Source organism: Xiphophorus couchianus, chromosome 22 (genome assembly GCF_001444195.1).
Source record: "Xiphophorus couchianus chromosome 22, X_couchianus-1.0, whole genome shotgun sequence".
Taxonomy (NCBI): Eukaryota; Metazoa; Chordata; class Actinopteri; order Cyprinodontiformes; family Poeciliidae; genus Xiphophorus; species Xiphophorus couchianus.
The window spans coordinates 9,830,710-9,844,476 of NC_040249.1; positions in this window are offsets into that span (position 1 = coordinate 9,830,710).

The following is a 13,767-nucleotide window of genomic DNA, read 5'->3' on the forward strand; positions in this document are numbered from 1 at the left end:
GACCACTGAAGTTGTGTTTCACTGAGATGCTCTAGCTGCTCTTGCGTTGTGTGCTGTGGATCCAGGCAGGCTGCATCCTCAGCTTTCTGTCTCTCTTCCTCCTCCTTATCTCCCCAGTAATTCATTTACCTTCTTTTTGCTCGGGCAGTCTCGCGCGTGTGACGTTGTACCAATGGGCTCTGACGGGTGCGCGCCATTGTTTCCTTTACTTTTTGGCACCTTGGAGAATTCCTCGGGGATGATTGGAATTCCACTGATTAATAGGCCATGGAGTTTTGATACGTGTCCAGATGATAACGTATTGAAAACTGATATGTTCTAATCGATTATCTTTTCCGAATCATGACACAATATTCATGTGCATCTTAAAAACTGACTGTAATTTGTAAGTGAGCAGACGGCAGACAAATAGGAGACTACAACTCTTCGAAAGGGTTTTTTTTAAAGTGCACTTACATTGTGTTGTATCTCAAAGAAGAAGGGGCTTTAAAAAATTAATCTAGTCAATACATTTTATTGGAAATGATAAGATATAAGAACATCAGAGACAGTGATGTTACATTAGACTAACAAAAGACAATTTTCAATTCAGAAATGTTATGTTATGTTGGAGTTTGTCCAACAGGCAATAACTGACCCCTATACAGGGATGGTAATGCACAAAAGCTGACTGTTGTATAATTATAGATTCATCCATATCAAAGGAAAATTGAGTGGAAGGAAAAGAGTGGTACAAAAAGGAAGTATTGCAACTTCAAGAAGACATATTAGTAAAACCCTGTTTTGAGTTTTCTTGGGAGATTCACAGGGTGTGGACTGGAGCTGAAATAAATGCACCACATGTACAGGACATGATCGACAAGTGTCACATTAATTGTGTAAAGTCACTCTTAAAGCAAAGAGCAGAAGCATTTTACCTGGGCTTAGAAGAAAATCATGTGCAGTGTTCCTCGGTCAACCATATTCCTATGATGAAAGTGCATTTTATATTTCATTTGTAAATTAAGGTCCACAACTGTGCAATCCACAACTGATGGGTTGTGGATTGCTGAGGAGAAATGTGATTGTAAAATCTCGTTTCAATATATTTTTAAAAAATATTTATTCATAACTGTTACAAAAGACCACAAAAACACAAGGGCATATAAAAACCATGACACTAAAATGGGAAAAAAAAAATTTACACATAATCTTGAATAATTAGGAGTACTAAGTCAGCCCTAAAAATCCCTTCCTTGTTTTTCTCATTTTATCAGTATCAAAACCAAGTTTAACAGAATTCAATTTTATCATCCTATTAATCCGCATTTCAGTTATTTAGCACACAAATATCACATATAAAATTTAATGAACAAATTCCTAATATTCACATATTCAATAAGAGAACCATTTAATATTAGTGAAGTTTTATAGAGTATCCCTATATTAAAGTTTTGTTCTTTGTGCTTAAAGCTTTCATTACCATGATTTTTTTGTGACCATGCATAAGTGATGCTAATCTATTACCATCATGTAATGGTCACAAACAATATGTCAAATGTGTGCTCATGAAGGAGCACAATAGTGTATGGAATAGTCTTGATAAAGGTACATTTTCTATAAGCGGATACTAATTACGGTTTCCAAACTCCTTCCAGAGTTCCTCCCACACTCCTGCCTTTCTGCAGACCCAGGATTATGTTGTTTTGTTGTTGTTTTTATTATTCCGAGTAGAACAGCGCTCTTCTCTTTTCTTCTCTACTCTACTCTACCTGAACAGTACTCCTTTATAGAAAATATCACAAGTCAACACTCACATCTGGGTGTTTTATTAATCATCATCTTCATGATATGAATAAGTAGGTATGATCCATCCATCCATCCATTTTCTGTTCACCCTTTGTCCCTAATGGGGTCGGGAGGGTTGCCGGTGCCTATCTCCAGCTACGTTCCAGGCGGGAGGCGGGGTTCACCCTGGACAGGTCGCCAGTCTGTCGCAGGGCAAGTAGGTATGAAAAGTATGCAAAGGATATCTACAGCTTTGAGCCAGTGAGATTTTCCTTTTCATAAACCGACTGTTTAGCAGAGAGGGAAGCAGGAAAGCAGTAAAAGCTCTCCTGCTGTGTAAAGAAATGCTGAAGGATAAGACACATTTCTCTGCCGCTTTCACAGCGAGACCCTGACTGTCTGATTTGACGCAGTGAAATGTCAGTTAATTTGCAAAGTAACTAAGTCATATGTCATTGTTTAGAAATGAAAATATAATATAACTAGTTATTAAACAGGGAGAAAAACATAATAAAATCCAGGTTCAAAGATGGACTGCACAAACCAATGTTATGGTAAGGATCCAGCTGTTTTAGCAGTAGTGCTTTGTGCTGTAGACAGACAAGCAGATAGACAGATGTGTTTTCTAATGAATTATAACACGGGTACATTTCATATATTAAATTTGCACAATAGTGTTCTTTCACAGGTACGACAAAGAACATTAAACCATTAAGGGAACTTGATGAATAGTTGCAGTGTGGTACCCATATGCAAGCAAGATACGGAGGGCCAGAACAAAAAAAAAAGATGATTATATTTAAACCAAGACCAAAGGTGCCTGTAAGGCAGAGTGTCCAAAAAAATATATGCAAACAGGCATGCTGAGAGGGATAAGGATACAAAACTCATCTTGACATGAAGGGAGCACAACATAACTAGGACAAAGATCTGACAAGAAGCCACTTAAAATCTGGGACCGTGCATGTCGAAGGTTGAAAACTACCCAGGTGAACTAGTAGAGGAGGATTAAGGAGAAAATATTTACTTTTGTCAGAGTTGCAGTTAACTGGTGTTGCATAATGATGCTAACATGGTTATTGTTAGAACAGAGCAATATGCGATTGGGACTAAATTAATATTGATTTCACATGACTTTAAATTGCAGCAGCTGTGTTTTGCCCAAATAAAGAAACACAAACAAAGCGAAAAATTGACATCTCAAATTTTGCAATGACAAATGTGAAAAACATTTAGTATGATGACAGAATATCTCAAGTCCCAAAACTGGCATTTTTAAAATGCATAAAGCCCACAAGGTACATAATTCCCCTTTATGTACATTACAAACCTTTGTTGTTAAATAATTCCCCTATGTATCTCTATTGCAAAACAAACAAACAACAAACACATTTTAGCTCATTAATATTTAGCAGCCTTAGCTTATTCGTTTGGGAAATAGCATGTTTATTATGTTTACTGTTTTAAGTAAATGACTACCAAGCATCCCACTTTTATTCAAACACACGTTTTGATGATGTTTTCTTTCAAACAGATCACAGTTAGATTGCCGTAATCAGTATAAATTAGGCAATTATTCATCTTAAGCCTTCAAATTTTATGGGATTTTATATTGTAAAATGATGCCCTGACTGTTATGGTCTCAGGGTGCAGAGGTTCAAAGAAGTTACTCGGCTACATGAACATGCATCTGCTGCGAGGTAAGGACGAATACAGACAAACAGATCTTGAATTTTTTGTATAGTTGCCTGAGGCAGGAGTGGATGCAGGCTGCTTGTCAGTGTTTTAGTCAGAGTGTGAGATTAGACCTGCAGCTACAACCTGATACTCAAGAGATAGTAATAAATGGACAAACACATACACACAAACACACACACAAAACATACAGATAACAAAGCCTTTCGAACCCTTGCCATGAACCTTTCAACTAGACAAGAGAGAGAAGGATATTGATCTTCCATCCAGTCCGCTGTAGTGGGTTTCCATTGTTAGAATAAAATAAAAAGTTAAACAGTCAAGAGGACTGTTATGGCTGTTACATTTTCCTGAATAGTTTAGGATTGCAAATGGATATAACTCATCGGCACCTACTTTGTCATATTTCAAATGCGTCTTTGAGAGCATTAACAGGAGCATGTGCACTTAGAAGGCACATAACAAATAGAAATCTGCAAAACAAAAGATGAGACTCAGACACATTCTGTTTGTGTCACAAAAAGATGAAGACACAAAAAGACAGTCTTTCCCCATCTTTCCCTGCAATGAAGCTACATTTCAGAGGCAGTTCTAAACTCTACTGCTCTAGTGCTGCGTGACGACATTTCTTTGAGTGCAAGGATTGTGCTTACAGCAATATTGATTGCTTTGTATGTACCAGCTTTTCATCTGATGGTTTCATTCACTCCTTTTTTTAGTGTCTCATTCTTTGTGCCACTGTGCTGTTCACTGCCTATATCTGAGGAAGCTGCTGCCTGCATCTGGCTCTGAGAGATAAGATGCCGACATTTACAGGTAGACTGATTTCCAAACCATGTGATAACACCGGTGTTCATTACGGCAAAGGGCTGACATACGATGACATATCGTTACCACAGTGTCTCTTGCTTTATATTATCCCTGTGGGCATTTAGACACAAGAACAGACTGCTAGGATCTGGAGGTTCTGTGTTAGCTGCCACTTGCATAAAGAAAATGTGGCATAAATAAAGAGCCTTACATTTAACTCACTAATTCGAATTGCACATTCAATTAATAAGTATGGCTAAAATGCTGATGTGCCTTTTAAGTAGAAGTTAAAATAGGTTTTCAGTTTTACCTACATTTTTACCAGCTGAAGCAAACTTCTCAGTTCATTGAATGAGAATAAGTTTGAAGCTAAATTTTCCAGGATAATGAATAATATTGGGCTTAGCTGTAAAATCCAACACACAAGCGAAGTTTGTGAATGGTTGGTGGAGCTCATCTAATTCCAGCGTGGTACATTAACAGGACGGCACTTGTGTCATTAATCCAATCTTGAAATTTTCATACTGGTAAATATTCCAATCAACTCGTATTTGTATTGTAAGAGAGTGGAAGTGATTGGGAATGAAAGCGACAGTGTGGGGTTATAGCAGATGGCGAGGCGCATAATGACCACAGGTCACAAAGTTCCTGCTGAGTCAATAAGCCTTCATACTCGACCTGGTTGAGATCTGTTTTTATCTAAAACAGCAAGTCATGCCTCTCTGTCTGATGATCTATGTATGAGTCTGGTTTTGGCAGTTGCCCAGGGAACAATGCTTGCCTAACTGCAAGTGTGTAACATGTAAAGTTTAAAAAACTAGACATTTTTGGATAGGAGTAGCAAGAGTTCAGAACTAAATCTGACAGCAAATCTGGCAGATTTGCTGTCAGATTCATAGAGTTGATTAAGTTTAGAAAACTTTCACCGGGTAAATTGAGCAACATTGTCAATATGTGGAATGACCTGACCTGGGAAGATTACAACAAAAGAAGACTGAATGCTGAAATTCTATCAAAAGGTGCATCAACAAAGTATCAATTTAAAGTGGGGCATATTTTATGCACCAGAATTTTGCAGCTTCTTTTTATTATTTATATTTTTTTTTTCTATCAGATTTGTTTTTGCTTTTTTTTCAGTTGTATTGTACATACAGTATATAAGACGTTAAAGATAAAAAAAAACAGTTTAAAGTGATTTATCATTGCCTATTATTTTTACATCACAAAGACATGGCATTTTACAAGTCTGCTTAGACTTTTTATATGCAGTGTACATACATTTAAATGCAGCAAACTCAGAAACACTGATTTCTGCAGGTCTATTACACCCATCATTGTTATTGGAAGGGAGATGAGGGGCAATGGGAGGTCATGTTTGGCTTAATGTGGTGTGAGATGTAGCAGAGAGCATGGCCGGCTTCTGTGGGTATCCATTTGTTATAAAGCACATTGCAGCATTGAGAAAGATTAAATTTAGCTCAACTCTCTGTGTCTCTTACTCTCATCCCAGTATTTTGTACCACTCTGTTCTCTCTAGCTGCCATATTGGTTTACAATTTTCTCAGGCTCCAGCTCCATCCTATCCTCTGTTCATGTAAGTGTTATATGTTCCTGTAGTTCTGATGGAGGCCCAAGGAAGGATCATTCTGTGTGTGAAACAACACTCAAAAGCTTTTCTTTCTTCACAAACTCTAGATTAAATTAATTATATATGTTGATAATAAATTTGAACAATTTCTGTCATGTGAAACCTATCTTTCAGCGATGATATTGTTGAAATTTGTGCACAGCATTATTCAAGGTGTGTTTGACGTAAAGAAGTCTGTTCATTACGTTTGCACACTACTGTGATCAAATTGGAATTGCAAGGAACATACGGGGTAAAAATGTGAAACACAAGTGTTCAATGTCTTGTACTCATTTACCTGACTAAACACAATAAAGTGTAACATAACTGAATATTTCAACTAGCTGTGAACAAGGTGCATAATGTCGCAAGGATTTCAAGTCGTTTCATTGGAAAGCACAGTAAACGGTCAAAATGAAAACACAACAAAGCCATTTGAGTATCTTTTCATTGTAATGACACTGACACTTTAATTGTCATGGAAGAATGGAGGAATTAACTACCATTTGGAGGTTGTCTTTGCAGTTTGCACTAGTTGCTTTGAGAAAGCTGTCCCTGCATATTCGATCATTTATTGCTAAACTACAAAAGTGTATCATCAATATGAAAGAAACTGTCCACTACGATAAGAGCAGGGTGTTCTTTTTAACCAGACACTGAAACACAATGCACGCTACGGCCTGAAGCAGAGCAAGGCTTGTGCGTCTCTTGCAGAAACAGCAACAAAGGTGCAGAGAGAACGGCCACCTGCTTTGATATTCAAAGCCTATTCTGAATTTAAATTTGGTTTAATTGGAAAAGAAAAACAACAGAGCGAGCACAGATTAAGCATAATCACAATAATTATTCCCCTCTGTGTATTACTTGCTTTGAGGTGAGTATTCAGCACTTCCTAATTAATGCATCACCTTGGAGGGAACAAAAGGACATGTAAATTAGCCTTAGAGATGAATCATATTGGGGGAGAGAAAACCGAAAGAGAAAAAAATATATTCACACTGATTCAATTAATTACCAAACTCACCACGATGTTGAAAGGAATTAGCAGCATTTAGTTTGCCAGAAAATGTCAATGTTTTTAATGTTTCATGTTATCAACCCTTACATATATAATACTGTATTTTGAGGTGGGGGTTTGTGGAGTAATTCATCAAATTTAGCCTTAAACTTCAGCTCATTAAAATGCTTTTGTTTATTTATGTTCGATTATATTGACACACATGCCTTACCTTTTGATACTCCAGGGCATAATATTTTTTTATTATGCCCTGTAGACATATTTGTGTTTACAGGAACTGGCCAACTATATAGTATTTAAGTTAATATTTTCAAGCCATCCATATGTAAATAAGTCTGGTCATTTTACGTTTGAACGTGCCTGTTAAGCCTCCACAAAAAGGAATGTGTGTGTATTTACTGTACAATAACTCTCCTAACTTTCTTTCTCAACATTTAATCCTGGTGTCATTTCAGTGTGGGGTTAGGAGGGAGTAACATACTGTTAACCTTTCCTTCCTCACAGCGCCCCCCTTCTGACCGGAGGACGGCTGCCACACATCTCACTCACCTACACTCAACATACTGTACACACCACTTACTGAGCTATCACCTCATACAGTGGAGGCACTTTCTGCAACAATACACTCAAAAGAGAGCAGCACCATGGAAGAAAATAGGAATATCTAGACATAGAACAGGTAAATAAAAGACATTTTGCAGTCTATCCTCTCTTAAATTCTTGCATGAAAAAATATTATCAGCCCAGTAGGGACCAGTGAAGTATCTAGCAAATTTATATGATAGCCACTAAACCGGCACCATCTGCTAGAAGGTAAAAGAAACAGCATCAACTGGTACATCACTATGGTGTCTAGTATTTCAAATTTTCTATTAATTCTACCATGATGCTTTTAGATCGAGGCAGGACCTTTTTTACTTGGAGAGCCAAAATGAAGCAATATAGAGAGAGAATCACTTATAAAGAAATGCTCTCAATCACAGCTTCAATAAATTGAATAAATCTCAGAAACAAATTGACCTGTGGTGGCACATTTTTCAGTCTGATTTGCTGAATAAATTGCAGTATGATTTTATCTTGTGTGCCATCCACTAACTGATTGCTACACCACTTCAGTGTTCTTTTTTTGCTGTGAACTTAGAAAACTGTGGAAAGGTTCAACTTCAAGAACGTAGCCATTCTACTGTAGCAACATAACTTCTGCTTAAATACAAAATAAAGTAGTTTTGACCTCTTTGAGGCTTTTTAAATGTTTAAACTACACATGTTTAAAATAATGCTTAGCTCAATAAATGCCATTCTTCCAAATAAACTCATTTGAAAAGTAAAGAAACATTTTGATCTCATCATACTTTTGGCATCTCACAGCTAATTCACTCCAAATGTATTTGAATTCCCACAATGATGCAATATCGCAAACCAAACTACAATGATGTTTCTGCTGCTACTGTACAGTTAAAATGTCTGGTTTCCAATTAGAAATGAACCAGTGTACACTGTCACAATGGTATTTACAACATTTCTGGGGGGGGGGGTTTCTTTGCTTTTGAGCAATTTTAAGCACTGAGACAAGCCATGGTGCCCATCATGAATTCAGAAATGCTTTTAATCTCATGAATATAGTGGTTAATGGCCATCAGCAGGATATCATGCTGAAAGCCTCCAAACTGCCAAAGGCAAACAGCTCAAACCCATTTCCTGTTCAGAATTTTGATGAAAAAAAAAACCATTACCTGAAATTTAATTTTCTTCAAATTAATATGTCTGAGCAGAATTTGTTCCTCAGTTTTCCATAGCATTGCCAAATGTTCTATTTTATTTAATTTGCTTTGTAAGCAGAGCAAAGAAACACCGCTGATCTGACATGCATCAATTCCCGTCAGATGTGATACTCAGAATTTTCTTCATGGAAAAAGACCTCTAATTTTTCAGCATATAAAAAAGAACTTATGTAATGTATTATGCTTTTTCTTAAACAAGAAATTGGTGCAACATTTTTCATTCATCATGTGTTTTGTCTAATTCACATAAAAACATAGCTTTCTCAAAATATTTTAATGCATAATACTCTTATACAAGCCTCCAACTTAAAAGAAAAAATAAATAATTCAACAACAAAACATCATGTCTCTTGGTATTCCAGCATTTTAGCTAGCATAATACTCCTGATTGACCCACAATTGGCCAAGTTTACCATGATTTAATATCAGTCAAAAAGAGGCTTCGTATCTTTTTTCAAGTGTATATATCAACAGTATATGAGCATGTGTTTATATCTTTACCTGTGTGGATTAGACAAATATCAACAATACATTAAAATCTGAGTTTCCTTTTTTCCCCCCAAGGTTTTGGTTCTAAGATGATTTAAATCACCAAAATAAACTCTTTAAAGCCCAAATGTATTATTACATTTACACTCCTGATTGTTTATCAATGTTTGCCCAAAACTGTAAATAAGCAAAGAATAAAACATGAAAATCAAGCCCTACTAGAAATATAAATGTTTTCTGTCATTACTAAAGAATAAAAATCAACCCATAAAAGAAAACAAATTGGGCTACTTAAAATACATTTAAAAATGCATGAATCTGTTGATCACCACTTGAAGTGGGCCTTTTTGAGACTAATTGGTCATGTCTATGTCTATGTCACTGCAGACCAAATGACCTTGGAGGGATGTGATGACAAAGAGGTTGTATCACGCAAGCAGCATACGCATCAGTCTCTTTGTGAGTGGGCTCTGATGTTCTTTCCATTTTAAAAGCACATTAGTGATAATGGTAATAGTATACCAGAGGTTTCCAAGCTTCTCTCTAGTACAATACTATACAATTTCATAGTCCATTAGGAAAGTAAACAACGCCTATTTTTTGGGGCCATACAGGGTAAACATGGCAATTTCCAAAGAAGTAAGGCCAATTTGACATCCTTTACATGTTTTAATGTTCAAAGTTCTGTTATTAACCTTTAGTTTTTCAAACAAATACCCTAGAAACAATGACTAATACAGGAGAATTTCTTTGAAAGGGGTACTTAAAGATTTGCCGTCAACATTTCCATGAATCTGGAAAAGCATTCTTAATGACTACACAAAGATAGTGTGTCAAGTAAAAAAATCATCTCAAGGTGTCATGAATATTATAATGGGTATAGATTTAGACAGCCATTTTTTCTATGTTGTTAATATGTAAGTACATGTAAGCTGCAGCAGTGACTCTCATGGAAACATGGAGATCATCACTTCTGCTCAGGCTCTTAGCAAAGACATGAGATGCAGCCTCAGTTAATCCACCAAGTGATTAGTGAAGGTCACAGTTTCCTTCTGTAGATCAGTAACCATGTTGTCTTAAAAGCATCCAAGTTATCCATTTTTTTACGCCCTTGTCCAAGTGATATACTGTAAAGTCTTATGATGTGTTAATTGAAGAGGACTTTTTGTTCTATGCTGATGCATTTACCCAGTACAGCGACACATACTCAAGCTAGTAATATAGTAAAAGTAAGAGGTTTTAATAAAGTTTGATTGTTTTTATTGTCCAATCCTGCAAACCAGAATATAATATTGAGAAATGCAGAAGCAGTTCACCTCTGTTATTACCAGTCATGTGTTGCTGTGAATGATGAACACTGTTTCCCTCTTCACCAAACATCCATCATGTCATTATAAAAACTGGTTGCGAAGCAGAGTGTGCAATAAACCTTGCACAGGCTGCTCTGCAAGGGTCAATAAAAGTGCAGGCTCAAATGCATTTAGATCTCCTGAATGAGCATCTCATTGGGCATTCTGCTCTTGTACGACTGTACGATTTGTCAGGATAGCCCGTGCAATCAATACAAGGACCATTAGGCTTAACAAACTCCGTTTGTCTTTAAACCGCTTGCTACCTCTCTAGGATATCCTGCCAACCAGGAAATACTTAATGGCAGATGGTTTTAAACAACAGGATTGACCTGGGTTATGACGCTTTTTCCTCTGATACTTTTTGGGCCCATAAAAGTATTTAAAATGCCGTAAAAGTATGGACATGGTAATATACAGCAGGAAAAATAAGTAATAAACATATCAATGTTTTTTTTGTTTGTTTGTCTTTTTCCTGGTAACATGCTTCTTATGGTCTTATTGAAGTTCACATTAGTTACTGGAAACAATCTAAGTAATAGTACACACGCTAAGAAATTAAAACAAATGAGTCCAACAATAAAGCAGTGTAATACCTTTGATTAACACAAGAAATAAGTGTTGCATTTTATAACAAATCTGGCTATAACAATTCGGCCTATTAGAAAAGCTATTGAGAAACATGTTGATGTGGTGAAAACACATTTCCTCGGTTTGTAATGTACTGTACATAACTTGCCAGCTGAGGACTAATAGCGTTTGGATGAAGATCCTTCTGCTGTTCTAAATGCGACAATTTGACATTAAGCAAAAGATGAAACATGACTAAAACTAATAAATACACTGCAGGTTTTCACAGCATGCCAACACCACACATTAAAGTTTATTATTTAAAACGGAAACTATCAAGTTTGAAGATCAAATGTCACATCAATCCACAGTGATGGCAGAACTATGAAGTTTAAAAGCTAAATATGTATTCAATATCTGGTTACTGGGAGGATTTTGTTATTCTTAGCTCCTTTGTTTTGTGTGAACAGCCCCTTATCTAAAAGCTACTGAAGCCCATTCCTCCCACTTGTTATCCATGTAATGCTTTTTCCCCCTTTAATTGAATTACTCGCTTAACAAATGAACCCACCAAATAATGCGTGTGGGTGAAAAATTATGTTAAAAAAACAAATTACACAACAGAAAAGCAGAAGACTATTATTGTATGCATCATTGTGGTTTAGGTTGTTAGGAAAGCACAGAAAATATGCACAGCATAAATATTTGCTTAAACTATATGAAAATATATTTTACTGTCCTCACACATGCATTTGCAGGCAGCAATGCACAGCAACACAGTTTTATTTCACCACTTAATTGCCTTACTTAGCCTTGTTGCTTTTGTAATGGGTAATTGGTTGTCATGACAAACACTCTGTCTATTCATAGCTCACCAGCCTTAGTGGAAAAAGAGCCCCAGGATTTACATTTGACGACACAATTTAGAAGTTTTCCATTGTAAGCTTTCCTAGAAAGTATAAACTGTGCTATATGAATACTCTAAATGGAAGTAAAGGGAGTAATGCTAGGTTACGATGTTCGTGAAAAGAAGTATGACTTTCATCAGATGTTTGTCAAAAGGAGCATAAACGTAAGTTTCAATTACAATATTTGTTCTCCTTTTGTGAAATGTTAAACATGTTTAGTCACATGTTTAGTAAATATGTATGCATTAGAAATCTGTGTTTGCAAAAATAAGTTAAATAACCACTACATAAAATACAGTGAGCAAACTACACATGTTGGAAAAGAAAAAAAGCCACAAAACCTATGAGTGACTGACAATGACTTTGTTAGAAAGAACACAAACTTTGAGCCATCACTTTTAAACAACATTGCTTTGGGTACTTTTTGTTCAATTATTTCAAGTGTATCAGATTTGGGTTGGAATAAAAACAACAAAAAAACTTACTTAGATTTGAGCATTGAACATATTTGCATAATGTTGGAAAATAAACGATGTAGGAAGCGTGCAGCAAGGTTAACCATGCATAGCACATCTTATTACTGTAGCAACCATAGGCTACCTTGATAGACAAACATAAAATCACCATGACTTCTTCAAGTAATTAGGGAAGCTTAATATGCTGTTAGCAGGTCATGCTCAATTCTCATTTGCAAGATAAACCTGGCTGAGTTAGTGGCTACATCAGTGCATAATGCAGTGGGGGTGTTAGACGCTAACATTCAGATATGAATTGTGTAAAACACTGCATATAAATAGGATCGCTTATTTGCTTAGGTACCTTAAGATGACATTTTCTGTAACAAAGTACTATATAAATTAACTGAATTTAATTCAATTCAAATCCTGCAATGGACTAGTGAAACAGACTATGTAGTGCCTACATTTATTTTGACAATTTGGATAAAAAAAAAGTTAATCAACAAAATATTCAATTGAATAGACTACATAGGGCATTTTAATACCAAACAACATAGACCTCATTATTATTCACTGGGGACTGGATGATTTCTTTTGAAAACCAAATAATCTTCTGGCCAAATAAATTTCTAATTTAAAAGACCTGAATAGGCATGCTAAAACTTTCTAAATTAATTTTCTTTTGGCTTGTAGCTGAAGGCCGCCTTACACAGGACCTGTTGTTTGACAAATGCCCACCCCAACCTCAGCCTGAATCTTTGTGTTACCATGGTGACTGGAAAAACAAAAGGAGCGAAGAATTGTTTTGTTTTTGTTTTTGTTTTTTCTGATTGAGAAGGTGAGAACACAGTTCTAGGAGGGGAACGGGTTTATTCAAGTGTGACAGAAACATTAGTGGCAGTTGAGATGAGGAGAAAAGGTTGTCGATATCCAGTCTGTCTGTAAATTATCCACATTGTTCCCACAGCAATTTTGTTTCTGCTACATCATTTATCTAGAAGGATTTAATGCAGGTTGTGTGAACCTATTTCAACTTCAAAGGTGTGTACATCCTTTACATTTTGTAACGGTTGAAGGATCTAAAACATCTTCTTTACAACAGTATGGGAAGTTCAGTCAAATGCTGAATGGGGCAATACTGATCTGTTTGGACGGCTGAGCTCACAAGAAATAAAAGCTTGTGTGGTTGTGTGACTGAGAAAATGGGAAAATTACATTTACTTAAGCAATTATATGAGTCAGAGATAAAATACAGACACAGAGAGAAAACACCAGTGATAGAAAGATACTGATAG